This window comes from Condylostylus longicornis, unplaced genomic scaffold (assembly GCF_029603195.1).
Source record: "Condylostylus longicornis isolate FDR11 unplaced genomic scaffold, ASM2960319v2 ptg000057l, whole genome shotgun sequence".
Classification (NCBI taxonomy): Eukaryota; Metazoa; Arthropoda; class Insecta; order Diptera; family Dolichopodidae; genus Condylostylus; species Condylostylus longicornis.
The window spans coordinates 884,503-904,854 of NW_026578026.1; the positions used below are offsets into that span (position 1 = coordinate 884,503).

At 26.3% G+C, this 20,352-nt stretch overlaps 1 protein-coding gene across 1 annotated transcript in view; it reads right to left on the reverse strand.

Moving 5' to 3' along the window:
* Nucleotides 1-20,352, reverse strand: part of LOC129612137 (GATA zinc finger domain-containing protein 13-like) — a 79,017-nt gene that overhangs the window by 986 nt on the left and 57,679 nt on the right. The window lies entirely within an intron of this gene.

Sequence of the window (20,352 nt, forward strand, 5' to 3'; positions counted from 1 at the left end):
ATTATTATTTTTTTATATTATACATACAATGTCTTCAAATATATATATATATATATATAATAAATTTTACCAAATTTAAATATTTCAATTTTTAAATTTTTAATACAGGGTTATTTTTTAAATTTACAAATTTTGTGTTTTGCAGTCTATTACAGCTATATTCGCAATATGTAAATTCAACAATGTTCTGTAGCGTTGTATGTGCACCATTCCATCCTGTTAGCGTTTCGTTCCATTTCATTCCATTTAATATTGACTCGTCTAATTATCCAGTTGCCCCCTTGATTAATAACGCCAAAACAAAATACAAAACTTTTTGATTCAATTAACTGGGCTTTTCGATATTATAAAAGTCTTTTTCAAAATGACATATAGTGGAAAATGCACTATATTTATATTTATATACAAAATTTTGAAAATCTATTTTGTTTAAAAATATCATCAGTAAACTATTAGTAAAGTAGTTAGTGCAATAATGAAATTTTTATGAATATATAGAACAGCTTATATTGTGATTAAGATTTGTTACAGTTTTTTCGTTGTATAATAGGAGAAAAATCAAGTCAGCGTGGTTTAGTGCAGTTAATCGAAAATAGTTGTATAAAAAATGAGTTACAAGAATAAAATAGAGCTGAAAGAGTATGTAATACAATGAGCTTTTGAAAGAGTATAGCAAAAAGAAAGTAATTCCGTTCCGTACAGCCCGTTCCATCCGTCCGACTCATTTCATTTATATTCCTTTCGAATGAACGAAGCGCGATTCCGTTCCATCGAAATCAAAAATGCAAAAACCCTGTAACTTTCATATATTATATTATATTTTTATATCCGTACGAACATACGTTCGAAGGGTATACGAAATTTGCCAAACCGTTTGTAACGCTAAGAAATAATGGTCTGAGATATACACTCACATGTTTTTCATGAGCGTCTAATTCTGAATCGATTTAGCCTTGTCTGTCCATCTATCCGTTCGTTCGTCCCAACGATAACTCAAAAACTAATTGGGCTAAGTTCATCAAATTCTCATAAATGATTAATTGTAATAAGTGCCAGAACCCTATTAAAATTTAACATGATCGGGCACCGCTTCGGGTAGCTACAACTTCAAAATTTATTTAACTATATCTTAGGAACTATAAAATTTGTAGGGCCAATTTGTTTGATAAAAGTTGTTGAAATTGTTTAGCTCTTTTTGGTAGCTGTCATACAACTGCAAAAGTTTTTGGTTATATCTCAGAAACTGTAAAAGCTGTGATATTGAAATTTCGCACAAACGAATTTATTAGCAGGGCCACTGTGTTTGTTAAAAGTCGTTGAAATTCCTTGGCTCTTGTCTTACAACTTCAATAGTAGTTTGGCCAAATTTTAGAAAATATTGAAAACACAATACCGAAATTTTGCATAAAATAATATGGTAACACGACAACTTAAAGTCATAGTCTGTCCCATAGTCAACTATGGCATATTTATTCGCACATAGGATAACAAATTCGAATGGGTATCGCAGAGTTGACACGGTCAACTCTATTTTTTCTCGTTTATATTAAAATATGAAAATTTTTATAAGATGAAAAATTAAAAATGCGATATGCCAAAATAGATTTACATAATTGTCAAATTAAATATGATATATAGAAATAATTATAGAAAATTTTTCAAATATACACCAACATTTCTACACAAAACTTATACAGTTTGTTTTTATTTTTTCTATACATATTATAAAATATACTCATAATTTAAAAAATGAAAATTGTTTTATTTTTTTTTCATTCTTCTATAATATTGTAAAAATGTTTTGTTTTATATTTATATTTTTTATTTCATTCATTATTTATATTATTTAAAGCATATTATAAGATAGATGGAAAAGAAACTTGAAATTAAAAAAAAATATTTTTCTTTCCATTCTTATGCGCTCTTGTATTGTTATACTTATATATATTTTCATATATACCGGGTGTCCGCGACTCAATGGTATTTCCGTAAAAGGTGATAGAATGAATTCAGACGAATAAAATCCCATATGCGATTTAATACGTCATAGCTGACTATCGGACAAACTATGACTTTAAGCTGCCGTATTACCATATTAATTTATGCAAAATTTCAGTACTGTGTTTTCAATATACTTTCTAAGATATCGCCAAACTACAATTGAAGTTGTATGGCAGTTATCATAAGGAACAAAGCAATTTCAACAACTTTTATCAAACACATTAGCCCTACTAATATATTCGTTTGTGTGAGATTTCAATACAAAAGCATTTATAGTTTCTAAGATATTGTGAAATAAATTTTGAAGTTGTATGGCAGCTATCCGAACCAATACCTCCATCATATCCAATTTGAATAGAGTTCTGTCATTTACTATAATAAATAATTTGGGAAAATTTGGTGAACTTAGCTCAATTAGTTTTTGAGTTATCGTTGGGACGGACGGACTAACGGGCAGACGAAGCTAAATCGAACTAGAATTCGACGCTGGCCAAAAACATACTCTTGAGCCTATAGCTCAGAACATTATTTCTTAGCGTTACAAACGGTAAGGCAAATTTTTTTATACCCTTCGAACATACGTTCCCACAGGTATAAAAATAAAATTAACTTATATTAAAATGAAGATTACAATATAAGGCTCTTGTTCCTGTAAAAGAACGATGGATTAATAACGTGGAATTATGAGTAAAACGAGGGTTAAACGAAAATTTAGTAAAAATTTTAGGAAAATTTTGTCTTTGCTCTTGATTATGAAATTAAAAAAAGTCTTTGCAATCACTGGTATACCGTTAGAAGAATTTTACTAGCTAAAAAATGAGCATACAAAGTTGAATTTTTCTGTCATATTTCCCGAGTTATAAATAAAAACTCGAAAAATAGACGGTTTTTATAAATTCCAACTTTGAGGCCTTATAACACGAGAACAAGGGCCCAAAAAAATGTTTCCCTGTTCCTGCAATACCATTGAGTCTCGAACACCCTGTATATATATGTACATATAGTACAGTTTTATATGTACCATTATTAATATTAAAGTATATAATAATATAATTATTATTATAAATATTACAAACTAACATATATATATTATATATATATTTATGAATGCAGGTGGAATTGTATACATATACATTATTATAGAATATAACACTATTATAAATTTTATTATATTAGATTTGCTTATGAAAGTTTTATAATTGGTCTTACCAATCATTTCGAAATATTACATGCATATGTATGTATGTATATACAATATATGAAATTGAGAAAGGAAAAGTAATATAATAATAAAAATAATTGATAAGGATTAATTTTGGAATATTTATTAATAAATTGAATTAATATATTAATTTTAAATAATATATACGATATATCATTTCGTCGACTAGAGAACATTTCGTCGGCAATTTCTTCATGCCTCTGTAGCTCAGTTGGTAGAGCGTCCGCCTAGAAAGCGGTAGATCACTGGTTCGAGTCCAGTTCGAGAAGAAAAATTTTTTAATTAATTTTTCTGCCTTTAACTCGTTCCTTTGATTACGTTCTGCAGTTGCATGAAGAAATTTCCATTAAGTTAAACGATAAATTTATATTAATCAGTTCAACTAATTTTTTAAAATTTAAATGAGAAACGCGCATTTATAAAAAAAATTCCGTTTAAGTGCACAATTGATGCACTTATGAATTTGACACATAAAAGAGAAATTTCGTTTGATAAATATCGATATTGTTATACCGTTCTATATGTATTCATTATAATCATTTGCAATTGTGATCCTCGTTTAATTCCCTTTTATAGAGATTATTATTCTTTTTATATTCTGCTACATATTTATTTATAATCTAATATTAAAATAAATCATTGACCTTTATATAACGCAGTATAAAAGACAGAAACGTACGCATAGGTTCAAAGACGAATAGAAACCGATTTAGTTTTAAGTATGAATTGGACTCAATTCAGGTTTCTGCTTATTCTTATTTGAATTCAAAACCATGCACATTATTAACTCGGCAAGATATTAATCAAGAGTTTGTGACAGCACTCTGTATGCGTTATCATAATATATTTGCATATAGGTATATATAAAAGTTTAATGTCTTATGTTGTGCATATTGTAACAAAACACAAGAAAAAAAATATATTTAATTTTTGTCTTTTATTATTTTTAATTTCATTATTTGTTTTTCTGTTTTTTTTTTTTTTTTTAATTTTTGTAACAAATAAATAAAGTGCGGCAAAAGCAACAATTATTATTATTATTAACCTTATGAAGAACAAAAATAAATATGTACATATGTATATAATGGAGAAGAACTAAAAATATGTATATAACTGCGACGCCCTCTTGACACCACTTTAGGTCCCTTCATATTTCCTTTATCATTTCAATAATTCATAAAATTTTTTGCACAGCGCGTTTTCTTTTGTAATTTTTGTTTATTTGTTTCTTTTATTTCTATACGCACGTACTCTTGTTTTTTTTTTTTTTTTTTTTTTGTAGTATATCTGCGATTTCAATGAACACGCGCTAATTTTAAATTTAATTTTGTTTCATTATTTCAATTTTTCAAATATGCTTTCTTTTTTTTTTTTTGGTAAGTCATACTGTTGGTTTTTTGTTATACTTGAACAAAATGTAAAAAAAAAAATTTTCCGCCCCATTCTTTTAAAATAACAAAAAAAAAGAATTATAATGAATGAAAAAAAAAAGAGAAAAAGAGTATGATGTTGGTTAATATTAATAATGGAAAGCGAAACGACACGTTAAAAAACGGTACAGAAAAGAAGAAAAAAAAAATTTTTTTTTTTATACCCTGCTCTTCGTAAAGGGTATATTCACTTTGGTATGTGCACTTTACATTTGAACTCCCCATGTTCAAATCGTAGTGCATTACTCGAACTCCGCTTGAACTCAAATTACTCTGGAACTCGAACTCCTCTTGAACTCGAACTTCTTTTGAATTCGAACTTCTCTTGAACTCGATTTTCTCCCGAAAACTTAAATTTTTCTTGATCTCGAACTACTCTCGAACTTCTCTCAACTTTAAACTCCTGTTGAGTACGAACTTCTCTCAAAATTGAGATTCTGTCAGACTCGAACTTCTCTTGAATTTGAATTTTTTTCAGGCTTTTGTTAATTTTTTTTTTGTAAGTCTTGGAACCTCGAAAGGGCAGACAATCTTCAAAAAAATTTTCTAACTAAATTTGTAAATAATTTCTAAAAAGATTTGATGAGAAAGACAAGAAGAGTATATTTTGGATTCGAAAAATCTCAATGTCAAAGTTCTCTGGAGATCTTCTTGTTCTAAATCATTTTTAGCTTATATATAGACCTTTCACTTAAATTCTTTTATTGGATTTCATAATAGGAAACATAAAGAGGAGAAAACAAGAGACAATAGACCTCAATATTTCGCAAAAAAAAAAATTTCTACAAATACGAGAAGAATGAAACGAAGAAAAAAAATTAAAAAAAATTTTCTTGGAATTTTCATTTTGATTTTTTAAAGTAATTTTTGAAAAAACAAAAAAAAAAAAATTATTTTCCTCGAAATTTTGTTTTTTTTTTATTTTTCTTTTGTATTTCATTTTCTCCCACCTTGCACCAACAGAATGCAATAGTTTTTCATTTTTTTTTTTATGAACTAATTTTTCCTTATATGTTGAAAAATTATCTACATACTTTGAAAATGAAAAACAAAATAAAAATAAAATGTAGCGAAAAGTAAACAGTAAATACGACAGCAAACTGTAAAATAGAGGAAAAAAAGAAAATAACAGCAGACAATACAATCATATGGAGTAGCAGAAATAGAAAACAACAAAAAAATATAATGGTATAAAAAGAGAAATAAAAAAGTAATATTACTGTAAATTATATAGATAAATGCACATCAAAGGCAACTACATATATACCTATACATAAAATTTTAGAGTACTATTATATTTAAGGAATATTTTTGTGAGTTTAAATGTTGTATGGGACACACATACTAATAACGTAATAATACGTAAATTTTTTTAACTCATTTCATTAAAAATTTTATCAAAGCTTTACTTTTATAAAAGCAGAAATTAAAATAATTCTTAGAATAGGGGAATATTTGATTAATAATCAAAATTCTCAATCAACAGCTACCACTAATTCTATTTATACCATAAATTAATCAGTTGCTAAAGATTTCACGTCTTTTCATTATTAAAAAACCTAAAATATTTTTAATCTATGTTGAAGTTACAGCTTAGTTTTCAAAAATTAAAAATAAATTCAATTCCACAAAGTGTATAACAAGTAGACTCTAACTCAGCATTTTCATTATTTATCAAATATTCGCTTATTCTAAGAATTGTTTTAATTTCTGTATTTATTTAAGAAAAGCTTTAATAATTTTGGTATGTGCAAAAATTTAATGAAATGTGATCAGCACATAACCGACCGCAATATACATATATGTTGCCTGACCGCAATGGGTACAAAATTTTAAAATAGAAAACATTATTCAAATAATGTCTTATATATAAAAGCTATGTGAAATGTTTCACTACAATTCGATAAACGCAACTCCAAAGAATGAATAAAAAAGGCAATATAGAAATTTTATAGGAAATCGGTGTATTTAATAAACAACAACATTTTTAATTAAACATCAAAATTATACAAAACAAAAAAGACAAGCATAAATAGCAGCTAATATTATTTAAGTCTTAGCAAATTTACGACGAAGTTATTAAAATTACGGCAAAATGATATTTTAACCAAACATCAGATTGTACATTAAAAAAAGGAAAGAGTTTGTACTCGTATCTGATCTCATTCTGATCTCGCATACATATTGAGAAGCGAACACTGATAAAACTGATTGAAATCGTCATTTTATTGTATTGCCGGCGGACCATAATTCTTTGAAATCCTGACAACAATCTTTTTGTTAAAAATCACAAAATTTGTATTGAAATTTTTTCTTTTTTTTTAATATTTGCATTTTAATTTTTCTAATTTTAAATTAATTTCAAAAATATACTGGGTGGATTAATTATTAGGTATGCATGTTTATGTATGTATGTATGTACTTTATGGCAACATATTATTATTATGAATTTAATAAATTATCTATGTTGAGTCAACATATTGTGCACACATTCCTAATGCAAATATGGAAAATTTTTATTATCTACTATTTTTCTTTTTTGTATTATTCAAATCATCACTATATCATCATTATCATTATATGATGAACGTCATCATCATCATAATAATAATATTATTGTTAAAGATCTTTTATGAAATGAGTGGAGAGTCTCTTTAAAAAAATTTTATGTTGATAATATTAAATTTTGTTCTTTGACTTGAATATGGGTGAAAAATATTTATAAAAATTCAAAATACAAAACAAGTATTTTAGCAGTTCTTTTATTTTCTTTTTGGCTAATTGCCACAATTATATAAAAAAAAACTAAGCACAAAAAAAAAAAGGTCCAAGAATAACAAGAGTAAAAACATAAGGAATCAAAAACAATATTCATAATTTTGAAAATAAACAAAAAAAATTTCATAAAGAACAACAAAAAGTCAAAATAGCATTAGAGATCGTCAACAATAAAAAAAATCTGATGTGATCAGCACATAACCATCGCAATGTATATTGTCTAGATTAGTAAATGTATTCCAGAAGAATATGAAGGACACTAATAACCTTTTAATTAACATACCTAGAAATATGTGAATTTGGCTCTTAGTGGGATTTTATTTTGTGCCACCCGAATTCCCTGAAAAATTCACCAGTTAGTTTCGGTAACAATCAGAACTGAAATATCAAATATGTTCCGTAAATATGGTAAAAAATATAAAATCGGCCCCCATTTCGGTTTCCGAGCCCCGATCTTTCCAAAAAATGTATATATTTATTGTTCTAACCCCCTCAATTTATATATTAAATTTCAAGGAATTGAATGGTTGATTATTCCTCTTTATATACGCAAAATTGTAAAATTGGCTCACAGAAAAGATCCAGTTCCAGAGATCTGATATATCCCAAAAATTTATCAATCTGTGCCATAGCCAAAATAAAATCACATATAAAATTTCATCAAAATCGGTTCAGTCGAACTTGAGATACATGCGTCCACTCACAGACTGACAGGTTGCATAAAATAAATTATCTACACTTCCCTACCATGAAGAAGTGAGTTCCCACCGAAAACTCGATTTGCAAAATTTGTTGCCATCACATAACCTCCTTTATTGTATGCATTGCGGTCGGTAAAAATATATTTATAATTGTATGTATGTATATAGATTTTTCTCCTTTTCATAAATTTTCACATTTTCATTTTCTTTTGTTATTCTTCTACAACAGAATATTCTAAACATTTTTTATGCGACAAAACTATATTATATAATTGACTTGTTCTTGTGTTCCTTTTACGGTATACAATAATATTTCAAACAGACAATATTATATATTTAACCCTTCTGTTAACACCCGCTTATCCGGGTATGTTTTTCACTTTTAACACTTAATTTTAATATTTTATAGAGGTTCAAATTATTTGAAGTTTTCAGTAGATTACTAAATATTGATAAATATTACAATTGACCTCAAACAGAAGAAAAATAACTGTTAATAAATATTTAAAATAACTGCATCTTATTTCTGAATATTTAAAATATAACGTACTTATAGGTAACGTACTTATATACTCGTATCGGCCTACCTCCGAGTGGAATTATTATTATAAATTTAATGCATTTCTGCATTTATAAAAATTTCGAAAACCTTAAAATTCCGGAAATATAAAGTGCCAAAAAGTCAAATTTTTCAAATTTCGACAGACGATAACTTGAAAGAGAGCGGAGAAGGGAGATAAATTTTCTTCTAGCGAAATAAATTATTTATTAGTGTTAAAAAGCTGTGAAAATTTCAGACTTCTACTACCTGCGGTCTAAAAGAAATACGATATTAAAAATTGGGAAGCGCATTATAGATAACGGTAAATTTTAATGGCCATTTTGTTCTTTTAAAGTTTAAATAATGGTATGCTGCTGTAGATGAAGCCAGTCACTACTTTTCTGTGTTTGCAAAATTTGAATTCGCTGCAATAAGTAGTGGCATTTTGAGGGTTTTGGGGGGCTACAACTTTTAGAGGAAGTGAGATTTGTAAAAATTTCCTTCTAAGGAAAGAAGTTTCTAGTAGATGTCTATATGCTAGTATCTAGTAGATATCTATATGCTATAAGTTTCTAGTAGATATCGGATGGACAGAGTGAAACTAGCTAGCACTTTTTTTCCAATATTTTTTGGAAAAGTGCTAAAAAAGCATTTGTATTTCCGAAAAAATATGTAACACCAAATATTGCGCTATTCTTTATTTAAAGCTTTCTAATAACCCTTTCAAAAACTATATCTTCTTTGTTTGCCCTATCTTTTTTGGAACGGAATTTTTAAGCAAAAAACCTATGTCAAAATTTCGCCAAATTTTCTTAAAATCCCTTTTGTTCCCACACAGTTCTGATTTGACACTAACGTGTGTTTCAAATAAAATTAACATATTTTCGACTGTCTATCCAATAGTGTATGGCTCCTAAATTGTTGTTGAATCACCCTGTATATGTAAACTTACAAATAAGTTATCTATATTCTACTAGAAATACTTTAATTATTGAGTAATTTTCAAAAAGTGAGTACCAAGTACATTCTCTTATTTAGAAAACATTATTTTTTTTTAATTAAGGAATTTAAATGTGCCAACCATATTCTATTTGTAAGCTGGAATGGGAGAAATTATCAGAAGGACAACGTGAGGGATTTTGGATTAGGGAGCTGGATGAAGGAGATGAAAAAAAATTACATTTAATACAACTTAGAAAAATTTATTAATAATTTAATAAATTTTTCTTTATATTAAATATAAGACTGCTGAAGTTGCGACTGCAAAATGCTAATTTTATAGCGCCAGAAGAAAACAACTATTGTTGTGTTGCACGGGATGGAACTAATTGCTATTCAGTTTCATCACTACCAAGAAGAGCATAACAACATAACGTATTCAAGATAAAAAAAAACTGCCCCAACCAAGAAAACAAAAGGCTTATGTATTGCAGACATACTTTAATAACCCCAAAAATGTTCGACATAATAATTAAGGAAAGAAATCGAAAAGATTTGAAAACTTATACCTCTTAGAACGATAGTTATCCACAAAAGAGCGCATACTCCGGAATAATTTTATTTGCAGGAGTATCTAGATCGAGTCATGAACACATCATTGACTTATGGAAGCCTTCATCAAATACTGGGCATCCATGGGCTTGTGAAGATTTTGTATTATAAGTCGTTTTATTCGATTCGATACGTCAACAACGTCTGCAAACTAACAAAGGCGCTGCTATTTCAGATATATGGTTAGTGTTCAATAATAATCTAAAGGGATGTTATGTAGCATCTTTTGAACTGCAACCCCACAAAGGGCGGTGTCGATAATTTGGACATGCTGTATAAATATACGTACAAATCAATGTCCTTTGCACTTCTTTTTCAATACTTTACATGTTGCAGTTTTGGCTGCTTACATAATTCATTCAGAAACAAATCCTACTAATAAGAGCAAACAGATAGCGGATCAATTTTAATAACCAATAATTCTATTGAATAATTATTTTTCAATAATAGTTTTGCTCACTAATTCACAATAGAATTAAAGGTATATGGAAAGAGTATTATTGGTACTCTTTTCAAAAAAATTCGATTGGATATACTATCAATTCAAAATTCTAACCTGTCTTCCGGCTTTAGTATGGCGGTCAAATTTAATTTAAGTAAACATTTGTTTGCATGAATGTATGAACAAAGTAATAGAGGAAATTTTTAAAGAAATATTCGCTCTAAATGTATGAACAGTTTCAGATTTGGAACCCGAAAATGTCTGAAAATCATCTATAGTTTTTCGATCTATAGTTTTACATGAGTAAATTTTTTTAATAAGTTGGGGGCGAGCAAAAAATAAACAAAAAAAAATTTTATATTTCCTATTTTTTTTTTCTTATTATTTATAATGAATTTATGCTTGTAATAAATGTTAATTAGTAATGTATTTTTTTTTCTTGTATTTATTTTTAGATTCTATTATTATAATATTAAAAATAGAGAAATAATTGAATAGAAAAAGATTGGAGAACAAAAGAAGTGATAATTATTAAAAATAAATATTATAAATGAGTGTGTATCCGCAGTTATAAAAACATTCAGTCTTGTATATGACGCAATATAAAAAACAATACGATTTTTGAAATTGTAAAATTAAATATTTATTAAATTAGATTCTAAAATTCGAAATGTAACCCAACAATTCAAATAATATACATAATATATAAATAGTTCTATTATAAAATTTAGATGTGATTATATACTGGTACCGCATTACTTATATCAATATAACTCATACACTTTATATATGTGTATACCACATACAGCATATTATTATATAGGTTATTGCTCAAAAAGGATAATGAAAAGTAAAATTATTGCTCGTTTATATTATCTCCGTTTCCTGTACTATAATATACTTCTCTAGAAAAAATAGCTCATATAGAAATCTACTATATAAATGTAGTTTTAAGCGATTTTTCAAAAAAAAAATTAAAAAAAAAAATTCCGTGTTAGTTGCAGTCTGTCCGTCTGTCATTAATATATTCTCAATAATATAAAAATTACAATTATATTATTTAATAAATGGTTATTGCACATTGTTCTATAAGACAAAAGCAAAAATAGAATAATGAAACATTGACATAATTGCGATTGATTTCGACTACAGCTAATTTGATTAATTAGAATAAATTAATTTAGCGACAAAAAATTTATACAATTGTTAAAAGTTTGTTCAAAATTTTTGTACAGTTTCGAAAAAAAAAGAAAACGATTATGGAATTTTTCTTTCCAATTTTCAAAAATTTTAAAAATATTGAATATGAAAAAATTGCATAATTTCAGGTGAACTTTAGAACGTATGAGGTATGAAATAAAAGTTTCTTCTAAAGAAATTCACTCTTGGAAATATTAAAAATTTTCGTTTTATTTTTTCAATAGGGCGTAGAAACTTTGCTATAATAGATATAGGAGTACTAATTTGTTAACAAATGCACTAAACTGACGAGAGAAACTAATAAAAGCATTTTTTATAACCGTACGAAAGTATGTTCGGAGGGTATGTGTGAAACAGTGTATGTTTTTGATTAGCATCGAATTCTGGGCCGATTTATCCATGATAGCCTGTCCGTTCCAGTGATAACTCAATCGTAATTGAGTTCAACAAAAGATTTATAATAGTAATAATGTCCGAATCCTATTTAAAATGGATGTGATTGTGGTAACGGTTCAGGTAGCTGCCCTACAACTTTAAAAGTTATTTAGCTACATCTCTGATATTATTGAAGCTATAACATATAGAAAATTCGCCAAAACAAGTATATTATGGAGGTTCTGCAATATATCATTATTCGTACGGGTATCATAGAATTGACAGAATCAATCCTATTCCAATTCTCGTCTTTTCTCCAATATTTATGAAAATATGCTGAAAAAAGAGCACGAAATATGATTTACAATGGTTAAATAAAATTCGAATATTATTTGTAAAATATTTTTACCTCTTAAATTTTATAGGATAAAATAAAAATCCTTTTTTTTTTTTTTGACGATGAACTTTTTACTATTTTATAAAAGGATAAAAAAAAATAACATTGAATTGAGTACAAACTTATTTTTTTTATTGAACTTTTTATGTTAAATTAATTGATATGCAATTTAGATATTGTTGTTTGGTAAGTTTTCCATATGAATTATTCAAAAAAAAAAAAATGATATATGGGAAAAAGAAACGGAAATAAAATATATATATATATGATTTATAGATGAATAGTTATGCAAAACTCGATTTGATACATAGGGGTTATTTATTTTTTAGTTGAATTTTTATATATATATACTTTATAGTTTATATAAATCAAATCAATTGTTTTGAGTACAGACAATATGGGTTCTTTGGTATATGGTATATATATTGAATACAAATACACTCAATTTAATTTTGGTAAAATTTACTAAAATATTTTTGATCTTTTTGTAAAATTTCATTTATTACATAATTTTTTCTAAATATTATTGCATATTTGTTCTTAAACTCTTAAATATATAGATATTCTATTCTTATAACTGTTATAACTGTTATAACTGCTATATATGTATGTCAACGTAGAAGCCTCTCGGCTCCTTGTTATCCGGGATTCTCTTAGAAGGCTGAAGATGACTTTGATTTGGCGTAAAATGCACTTCACCAAATCGGGGAGCGTTTAATCTCTTTCAATCTATATTAAAGAAGATCTGATGGTTGGTTTGAGGGGACTAGCATCTAAATATGAGGAGGAGGTTTTTGTGGTAAAACACATAACTAACTATGGATTGTCAGGGAATGGCATGTTAGTAGCATTCATGCTTTCCTCCTTCCTTCGATAAAAAAAAATAACTGTTTTACAGACTCCAATCATTTTCCAATATTGTTATTTTTCATGAAATTTATTCTAATGAATATATAAAGTTTCCGGATATTAGAAGGTACTTTCGTATCACAATAATTAAATATATCCTCAAAAATGAGAAAATAATTAACCGAAAGATAGAATTTTTTTCCATCCCCATTTCGAGTTGTTGAGATTGAAAAATATAATCGAGTCATAGTATTAGTTTCTATACCATTTTTTATTCATACGTACACTGTTTCTGAAATTATACAAATTTATTGAATATAAATTCGTATAAGATGCATTTATTATGTAAATATTGTAATTTGAATGTAATTTAAATGCAAAAAGATCAAAAGAACTATGTATATCTATTATACACACTATTATGTTACACAAATTAGCAAATAAAATGCATTTTAATATAAATATATATATATATATATATATATATGCATTATCTATCAACATATATCTGTTATATATATATATATACATATGTTATATATATATATATATACATATATATATATAAAGATAATAAAATATTTTCTATAATAAAATTCTAAATTACACTTATATGTATATAAATGTATGTGTATATGGTGCGATAAAATTACAATTAGAACTCTTGTGGTTATATACAAATTATATAGTATATTGTATATATAATGTAAAAGTTGGTTGGCCTTTCATATTTTAATCATTTACAACTAATTGTCATTAAAGGATATTTTTTCATCTATATCCAATATTGAATATGATATTGAATTTTTGCATACGAAATTGAACTTAAATATATGTATATTTTTACATTTTTCAATCAGCTTTTATAAAGGGGACCGTATAGGTTTAGAAGAGGCGCATTGTAATCATTACGAAACTTAACTTTCCCGTTTTTAGTATAGATTTAGTGTTTACAAAATACATACTATTTCTATTTTGAAATATCTGTTTTTCTGTCGGGCTGTATATTGTAGTTCGGCTGAATCAATTCATTAAATTTGGGAAATTTATTTGCATTCGGATCAAATTCAATAGATTTAATTTTTTTTTTAGCGGAATATATTGATTTTCGAATTCTATAATATAATTCTATTAAAATTTGATATAAATCCATAAAATATATTTTCAAAATAATGTCCAATCCTTTTTATCTATATATATATATATATATATATATATATATATATATATAGAAAATAGACAAAAATGCGGTCGGTTATTTACTGATCGCATCAATTTTTCTTTTTCCCCCTCCCCCCCATTGAATAGGTGTTAAAATTGTCATATACATATATAAATTTAATTGATTGTTAATAATCAACAATTTATGTAAATATTTTATGTCATTTGTTTGTACCATTTAACAGGTGTTCAAGTGGTACGTGGTACTTATATAACATATTGAACTATGCCCTTTTTTTATATGTGTATTCTAATATTCTAACCAACCTAATCAATTTCTAATTTTGCTTTTTTTTTTAATTGGCTATTTTACTTGTTTTGCATTTATATATATATATGTATTGTTATTATTAGGTAGGTCCGTATTATATAATTTGTATCAATTATATTAATTTCCTTTTTTATATATATACAAATGTTGCAGTTGATAATATCTAAAATATTATCTTTTCCTGACCGTTTTTACTAATGATTTTCAATTTATTTTGAATTTTGGTTTTGGCAAATTAACTTTTGATATGATTTTACATATAGGTAAACAATATATATATAGAATATATTTTGGATGTATATACACTAAATTAATATATTAAATTTGTAATGTGTTTTGGTTAATAAGCACCTGAAGAGGAAACGTCTTGTCAAAGTAAGAAAAATTAAAGGAATTTTTCTACTCAAATTCAATTTTAGTGTAAGTGTTATACCGTTTTTATAATAGGATACTCTTTAAAAAGGGCTATACATCTATATATTCCATATATAGGTTGCTTTATAACTGTATGTTATTTTTATACCAGTACGAAAGCATATGTTCAAAAGCTATACTAAATTTGCCTTACTGTTTGTAACGCTAAGAAATAATGGAGATAGACTCAAGTGTATGTTTTTGATCAGCCTCGAATTCTGAGTCGTTTTAGCCGTCTGTCCATCCGCCGGTTCTAATGATAACTCAAAAACTAATTGAGCTATGTTCGTCAAATTTTCAAAAATGATTTATTGTAGTAAGTGCCAGAACTCTATTTAAATTGGACATGATCGGGGTACCAGTTCGGGTAGCTGCCATACAACTTCAAAATTTATTTGACTATATCTTAGAAACTATAAAAGCTATGTCATATTGAAATTTCACACAAGCAAATATATTAGTAGGACCAATGTGTTCGATAAAAGTCGTGCATGAAATTTCATGGCTCCCTCTGGTAGCTGCCATACAACTTTAAAATTTATTTGGCATTATTCCAGAAATTATTGGAATTATAATATGAAAATTTCGTGAAAACAAGAGTATTATCGAGGCTGTTATGTGTGATAAAAATCGTTGATAGTTCTTGACTCTGCTGCCATACAACTTCAATAATAGTTTGACCATATTTTAGAAAATATTGAAAACACAGTACTGAAATTTTGTATAAACTAATATGATAATAAGGCAACTTAAAGTCATAGTCTGTCAGCTATGGCAAATTTATTCAGACATAGGGTAACAAATTCGTACGGGTATCATGGATCGATCAATTCCATTTCTTTTTTTGTTTATTATTTACTTTTGACTATTCGATAATCACAATCACAATTATATATATGCGTTTTCTTAATGAGCTCTTTCAAGTTTTGTTGTTGCGCAGGTCTGCTGCATGTCAAGACTCTGATATATTAAGTTAATATGTTTCTCTTCTTCTCCCTTTGTTCTAAGGCGTTAGGACAATTTCTTTACTTTTGTACTTACTCGGGCGTTAGTGCGTTTTTTTTTTATTTTCATCTTAATTCCTCCGATTGATTAAAATATTTTTAAGATTCTGGGTGAGAGGCAAATATTGTTTTTTGAATTTAGTATCATGCGTCTAATATATATGTATGAATACGCAAATTAATTAAAAAATGAACTCAAAATATAGACTTGATTATAATGATTTTTGATGGTGGCAATATTCATATATATTTATAATATAATACTTGTAAAACAATAAAATTATTTTGTGTGTAAAAAATTAAATTATTTTTATGCATAATATGCACTTCTTTCCACGTCACAATATGTTTTATTTCTATTCTTGATCTTTTGTAAAATATTCCCCCCTTTTGATATTGTAGCTTTAAAATTTTCTTTTTGTTTCACTCTCTGAATTTTTCTTGTTATGTCAAACAATTTTAAATATATTTATGTACACATATATATATACATATATTTAATTTTATGTATTTGTGTTTCACATAATAATATTATCGGATTGCCATTTAAGTAGTAGATATGCGCGTAGTAAAATTTTTTTTATATTTTATTTTTAATTTTTTAAATTTCATTCATTTCTCTGTTCGAATAACTAAAAAAAAAATTTTAAATTTTAGTTTTTTAAGAAAGAGAAATTAAATATTGTTGACAACTTGCTTTTACAGTTACAATTTGTTCCAAATGTCATATTATGTGATAAAAGAAAATTATCAAAACGGCAACACTAATTTAAATATATTATGTGTTTGTATATGTAAAATAAATTGGAGATGCTATGATATTTTTTTTTTAAAACGGAATTTCAAACGGATGAATGGTATTTCACTTATATGAAAATGTTATAATATTTTCTCAGAATATAAAAATGTCATAAATTTCACTTGAAAATTATTTATTTTCCTTCTTTTCAGTTTTTCACTTTTTATTGTTTTCGTTTTCGTTATGTGTGTTTGTATGTATTTCTTTTGTTGTTTTAAAGAAAAGCGCCTTATACATAATTTGTTTTTGTTATATTTGTGCTATCGTCTTCTATTCTTTTTGAGATTTTCTTTTTTAAACAAAATATATGTATATTATGTACGCAGATGATATATAAAAATATACATTTAACTTATGCACTAATTTATGGAATTAATCACACACAAATATACAAGCATATACTAATTTTTTACATTTAAATTGTGTTATTGTTATTTTAAAATTATTATAGTAAATAATATTAAATAAAATAAAATAATAGTCGAGTTTTGTATACAGTAACATAATTATGACAAAAATACAGGCCGGGCCCACTGAAATAGATGATGATAGACAGACAGTTTGTAGAGTTCTTATTACTTTGGTTTCATTTGTTTACATTGGCTCCTTTATAATCTATATATATATGTAAACAAAAAATTAAATGAAATTTTCGAAAGACACCGCACCTAACTAAAATAAAATGCGATTCATTTGATCATAAGTGATCTACAATTTTTGTTCCAGGCGGCATTATTGAAAATCAATCCTATAAAGCTTTACTAAACGCTGAAAAAAGGATTACGAAAAAAAAACAACATCTTAAGCGTATAGTTCTACAATGGTCTATATCGATCCCCAAGGGTCCATGAAGACCTGCTAGGGGTCTACGAAAAAAATATGAATTTAAATTAAATAAATTTTTTATTTAACTTTCTCACATGATAGGTGTACCTTGCTACTGTTAGAAATTTAAATCTATCAAAGAAAGTAGCGCAAGGACTCTATTATAAATAGAAAAAACGCGACAAGAAGTCTACGAGAGAAAAGGTTTGAGAACCTCTGATGTAAACGAGTTAATTATAATGTCCAAGTCCAATAATTAAATTTTGGTACCACAGTGTGATTTCGGTCAATAAATATTCTTAACTTTTAAATTTCGATTCTACAGAATATTTTTTTTATAGTTTTTTAAGGAAAATTTCAGAGTTACTCATTAGAAATTGATTATAAATGGTCGTGTATTACTAGTTAATTGTATAATATTGCGAACTGAATGAAAGAGGTGCAAAAAACAAGTTTACTACATAGTGAACTTTATATGTAAAATACTTTAAATGTCGGGCACTAAATGTGTGTTCTTATCGAAAATTTAATATATTGTTATTATTTTTTTTTTTAAGAAAATATGTAAATTAAAATACTTCAGATAATATATTTGTCTAATAGAAAAAAAAAATTTAATTTCAAAAATATATCTAATGGGCTGCATGCCTACTTAATTTCTATTAAATACTTCATTTAAAGTGACAAATATAAAAAATTTAATTAAAAAATAAAAATGAAAAGTCTATATTATGACAAGTGATATTATATATGTATACGATATGTAAGAGATTATGTTGAAAAGTTCAGAGACAACACCCCTTTTAAGGTCTAGATATATTTTTTTTAAGCACATTACATACAATATTAATTTTACATTTTAATTTATAAAATTGAAACTTAACTGTTTAATATTATGAAGTCATCCATGGCAATTAAAAATTTTCAACAAAATTTCTGAAAATGTAGGCTAAAATTCGTATGCTTTGGTTCGTAAATATTCGCTTTGGTTCGTAATATAATTTTATGAGAGCAAATATAAAAATTTTTCAAAATTTATGCAAAATAATTTCGGGAATAGATTTATTTGTTGATCGGAAAGGATATAGTAGTCTTTAAAAGATTAGTAGTTAAATAGTTTTTAAAAGAACTTGGAGTTCATTAAATTTGATATGAAATAGTTTTTAACATACCACGCAAAAGAGCTTATAGATTTATAGAAGTATAATCGAACGAATTTGTCTTTTAAAACCTAGCAAATATTTCTATTTGCTACTCTTTTAGAGACACAAAATTTTCTCTCTAAAAATGTCAAAATCATATGCATCTAAATAGTAAAGAAAAATTTTTCAAGTCTAAATATTTTTTGATATCACTTTGTTTCTACACAACTTACGCCTGTTTATACAAGAACACAAAAGTTATTCGATCTAACAAAAAAAAAAAATTTTTTTTTGTTTTAAAAATTATTAAATTATAAAATGGAAAGGGATTACCATAAATTTTGAAATTTTTTGTTTTACTTTAGATTCGTTTTTCGAATGTGATTTGTTCAAAAACAAAAAATAAGAAAAAATACAACAAAAGTGTGTTATATAAATTTTTTTTAAATTTTTTTTCAAAATCTTAATAATTTCGTATATGCCTACCGAAACGCACAAAAAAAAAATATGTGATCGGCACATCACCGAATCGTATTGTGAACAAACATGATTCAAAGAAGATCCTTTTAAGTACTACAAGAAAATTAGCACAGAAACTATTGTATAGTAACAGGACAAAGCCGTTTCGAAAATGTTTAAACAAATTACATAGTGTTGTTTAAGCATTTTCGTCTAAAAATGAATTTTAACAAGAGATCAAACCACCACATTATTTGATAAACATATCTTGTTCTTCGAAAGAACGTTATTTTGCAGCCATAAATTAAAGTTTAGCGGATTCGAGTCATCCATAACATATAGATTATTAAAAGTTTTTAAAAGTTATTCATATACAGAGTAATTCAGAAAGGTGTACAACAACATATACATTAAAAACATAATATTAAAAAATTTTTTAACGTTTGAAGTCATAAATTAAAGCTAAAGCAGCAGGGTAAAATTCTATAAAAAAAAAATTTCAAGATTTAGAAAAAAACCTTACGAAATTATGTTGTTAGAAAAAACTGAAAAAATAAAAAGTGAAAAGTTTTATTTTTTCTAAAGTTCGAATGCTTGGTATTGCGCTGGTACAAGAAGTACAAAATCGAGCAATATGTTTATTTTAACCCCTTTACTAGGTAATTCAAAAACTGTTGGCTTGAAGCTTCTATCTTTTTCAGAATGGAAGTTAAACTTGGACACATAAAAA